Raw genomic sequence first — 5,122 nt, forward strand, 5'->3', positions numbered from 1 at the left:
CTCAGACCTTGGCACTGTCCCTGAGCTTCCTTTGTTCAAGGCTAGCACTCTAACACTTGAACCACAGCTCACCTTTCATCTTTTTTAGTAGTTTAATAGACAGAAGTGTCTCACATATTTTCCTGCTTGGGTTGGCTTCAAGTTGCCACCCTAAGAGCTCAGCCATTAGAGTATCTAGGATTGCTGGTATGAGCCACTGGCACCTGCTAAGGATGTGTGTGTGTGTGTGTGTGTGTGTGTGTGTGTGTGTGTGTGTGTGTGTGTGTGTGTGTGTGTGTGCATGTGTTTACCAGGGCTTGAATTCAGAGCCTCGGTGGTATGCTTTAGCTTGTTTGCACAAGGTTGATGCTGTACTACTTGAACTACAGTAGCTCTGCTACACATCTTTTTGGTGATTCATTGGAGATAAGAGTCTGCCCAGGCTAGCTTTGAATCTTGATTGATCCTCAGGCCTCAGCCTTGAGTAGCTAGGATTATAGGCATGAGCCAATGGCATACAGCTGCAAGGCTCTGTTTTTATAATCTCTTCTGTTCTAACAGTTGTCTTCTCGCCCTGGCATAGATCTCTGACCTCCACATCAACTCCCAGCAGCCCCTGACTGTGTGAAGAACATAAAGCTTAAACTTGATCCCATTATTTTTCCTCATGGGAGGAGGTTATGTTTCATCTGAAGCCAGGGTTAGGAGGGGTAGCTGTAGATGGGTGCTCAACTGGAGAGAGGTAGTCTGTTTTAGCCAAGAAAGAAACTGTGGCCAGATGGTAATAACTCATGCTCTCATATTCCTAGCTCCTCAGGAGTCTGAGATATGAGGATTGCCATTCAGAGGCAGCCCAGCTAGAAAAATCTGTGAGACTCTCTTCTGCAAATAACCACCAGAAAGCTGGAAGAAAAGCTGTGGCTTAACTGGTAGAGTGCTAGCCCTGAATATAAAAAGTGAGGGACAGAGCCCAGGCCCTGAGATCAAGCCCTAGTCCCAAAATGCTTATGCATGCGTGCACACACACACACACACACACACACACACACACACACACACACACACACACACACACACACACACAAAGGTGGTTATGATAAGCTGAACTAGAACTGGGGGCAGTCCTGAGTCATAGTCACAGTAAACTCTAAAGAGATACATCCATGTACGGGGCCACAGGACCATGGGAAGGACAGTATGGATGCTCGTCTCTAGTCAGCCCATGATCACAGACCTTCATCTGCCCCTGAGCACTGGTGTGGAAAGCAGGCCTCTGAGTCCCTGGGACTCCAGGGACAGTGACTACTACAAGAACCAACCAGCTGGCTGTGAATTCCTGAGCCTACAATTCTTTCATGAGCCCAACTCAACACCTGCCCAAGGTGTGCCTGACAAATTCACACTCATATGATGCCACATGCATAGGCATTACCTGGTGTGATATCTTGCAGCTTCTGCCCCTCTTGGCCCAGAACCATGGTCTAAGATGTCAATTTACTGGTCAGATCCACATTACACCCATGACAGATGCCATTCTGATTATCTCCATGCCCCAAGGCTCAACCCTTCTCTGTTACTGTGGCTTGCTCTATAGGTAATGGCCTCCAAACAAGCTGTTCTCAAGACTTGTAGGACACCTAGATATTGGGAGACCCTCAGTGGCCCACTGGAAAGTACACTACCTAGAACAACAGAGGGAGGTCCAAGCAGGCCAGGTGTTGGTCATGGGGCTTGAAGTCTGGGCCAGGGTGGTGTCCCCAAGCTCTTCAGATTACCACTTGAGCTAAAGAGCCACTTCCGGTTTTCTGGATGTTCCTTGGAGATCAGAGTCTCCGGATTCCTGCTTGGGCTGGCTTTGAAACGTGGTCCTTACATCTCAGCATCCTGAGGAGCTAGGAGGACAGGTGTGAGCCACCGGTGGCCGGCTGATCTGGCCTTTAACCACAATAGACTCCTGAAAGATTTTCTTTATTGTATCTGTGCCAGTATGCGGGCTTGAACTCAGGGCCTGGGCTCTGGTCTCTTAACATTTTCCCTCAAGGTTAGCACTCTACCACTTGAACCACAGCTCCATTTCAGGCTTTTGGTAGTTAATTAGCAAGAAGAGTCTCACTAACTTTCTTCCCCTGAGCTGGCTTGACCCATGATCTCTATCTCAGTCTCCTGAGTAGCTAGGATTTACAGGGGTTGAGCCACTGGTGGCATTGGGCTAGAAGCTTTTCTTAAGCAAGCTTTCTTCCCTGTGTTTGCCTTGACTCCTCCACGCAAAGGTGGTCTGAGGGTCAAGAGCTGTGAAAAATAAGCTTCCAGCCACAGGAAATGGCTGGGGTACCTGGTAAAAAGCAAGCTAATCTTCCCCCTGGACCCCATTCTGGGACCAGACCGTGTACCCTACCTGTGACTCAAGTACAAACCTTGACCCAGCCTTGAAAGTCCTCCCAGAATTGTCTGAAGCCACAGAACCTTCATCCTACCCACACCATCTGCTCTCCACCACACCTCAGGACCTTTGCCCATGTTGGACCCTCTGCCTGAGACCCTCTGTCCTGAATCCACATCTTAGAACTCCTGTGGAACTTTGGCACTGGTTATATCACCTCGTGGAGCAAGTCTTTCCTTCCCTTCACCCTCTTTTTTTTTTAATATTGAGTTGCTAGAGATGGAACTTTTGCAGGCTGACTGGCAAATGCTTTATCTTGGTGTGTGTGTGTGTGTGTGTGTGTGTGTGTGTGTGTGTGTGTGTGTGTGTGTGTGTGTGTGTGTGTGTGCATGTGCGTGCCAGTCCTGGGGTTTGAATTCATGGCCTGGATGCTATCCTATCCCTGAGCTTTTGTGCTCAATGCTAACACTCTACTACTTGGGACACAGCTCTACTTCTGGCTTTTTGGATGTTTAATTGGAGAAAAGTGTCTCATATAGACTTTCCTGCTTGCAATTGGGATCCTCAGATCTCAGCCTCCTGAGATCTGAGCTTACAGGGGGAGCCACCAGCACCTGCCGTCTACCCTACCTCTTACCTATAACCTTGATCTTCCTCTGAGTCCCAGAAGAATATGTCTCATCAGGCTCACTTTTTTTTCCATGCTTTGGGCTTGAACTCAGGTTCCGGGCATGTTTCTGAGCTTCTTTTGCTCAAGGCTAGCACTCTATCACTTAAACCACAGTGCCACTTTTGGCTTTTTCTGTTTGTGTTCTACTGAGCAATCAAACCCAGGGCTTAGTGTGTGCTAGGTAAGCACACTACTACTAAGCCACATTCACAGACCAAGTCTCACGTATAAAAGGAATTATGAGGGTGAGATTGATTGGCATATCACTTTCGGCCTAGATATTACTGACTATTTCATATCTTTGCCAAGATTTGGGACCAGCCTGTGACTCAGCAATGAGGAATGATAAATGAGTGATAGCCACCATGCCCCAGAGGTCTAGTCTCACATTCTACAGAGGGATAGAGAATATGGAGCCAGAAACTTTTACAACTCCTACAGTATAGGTACTGTGGTCTCCCTAGAGGCAGTGGCTGGCTCCTAGGTGTCCCATCGGGCTTCAGTTAGTAATGGCTGTTCAGTTAGCTGTAGGCTCAGACTTAGTACAATTCAAGGCTTGTCCCAGCTTGCTCAGGTTAGAGGGCTGGGCATGGGCAACCTGCTGAATGCCTATCATCCATCCATCATCCATCCACACACAGAGACATGGAGTTATTGCCTATTTTTTGGGGTGGGGGACAGTTCCAGGTTTGTACTATGAGCCTAGACCTTGTCCCTGAGCACCTTTGCTCAAAGGTAGTGCTCGGCCCTTGAGCTACAGCCCAATTCATGTTTGTTTTTTTCCTGTGATCTCTTAGAAATAAGAATGTCTTGGACTTTTCTTTCCCGGTTGAATTCAAATTGGCATTCCCTATATCTCAGCCTCCTGACGAGTTAGGATTACAGGCAGGAGCCCCTGGCTCCTGGTTTTCATTTCTTCTTGTTCTTTTTTGTAATCATAACATTCTGAAATCTTCACGCTGTCATTCCAATGGTTTGCATTATAAGTAAACTACCCAAGCCTGGAGTTCGAATGCCAAGATTGCCACCCACAAATTGAAGGTGATCCTGACAAACTCATTCCTATTCATGTGAATGCTAATGGAATGTTATAAAAGTAATAATTAAATTTGCAATTAATTCATGATCATATTTTAGAATGCCACATAAAAATTATTGGATTTATGTGTTTCATTCTATCACCATGGTATGATTTCGCTAATGGAAGGATATTGACTAATTTTTAATTAATGCTTTTATAAGTATTCAAACGTGATACTTCATTAAATGGAGGCATAATTTGATAACTAATAATTGGTTATTATATATATAATTTAATATCCTCACATTCCCTCTCTCTCTGCATTTATATATATCTATACATCTATCTATCTTTTCTATCTATCTATCTATCTATCTATCTATCTATCTATCTATCTATCTATCTATCTATCTATCTATCTATCTATCTATCTACCAATCTACCTATCTATCTGTCTATATTGTGTACTCCTGTGGCTTGATTACGGGTCCTCAGAACTTTCTGGCAGCTCAGTTTGCTAGAGGCTGGTGTGCTAAGACTGTGACCCCATTTATGGATTGGCCATTGTATGCCATAAGTTGAAATCCCAGCATGTCCAAAAATTTATTCGTGGAGTAAGAAGCCAATTTTGACACATTATTTTTTCCTTTTCTGTTAAAGTCCTGGGTCTCAGTATGATGTATAATCCACATGCAAATATATCTTATGTGATATGATGTAATAAAAGAACTGTTATATGTGTAATAATACTAAATAAATAAGGGTAATAAACATCATATTCATTAAACCCATGTATGTAAATAGATCTCATATATTAATATTACTTTTTTCAGTGCTGGGGCTTCATTTCAGGCCCTGGGAACTGTTCTGAATTTCTTATCTTCAAGGATGATGAGCCTTTCCCCTTCATCCACAGTGCCACAAAATTATCCAGACCCTGAGTTCAAATACAAGGCCTTCCAGAAAAATAGTGTAAATTCCAAACCAGGGCATTATTATTATTATTATTATTATTATTATTATTATTATTATTAGCCGAGCACAGGGCTTGCTCTCAAGTCTTGGCACCTCT

Source organism: Dipodomys merriami, unplaced genomic scaffold (assembly GCF_024711535.1).
Source record: "Dipodomys merriami isolate MVZ:Mamm:240054 unplaced genomic scaffold, mDipMer1.0.p SCAF_66, whole genome shotgun sequence".
In the NCBI taxonomy this organism is placed as follows: Eukaryota; Metazoa; Chordata; class Mammalia; order Rodentia; family Heteromyidae; genus Dipodomys; species Dipodomys merriami.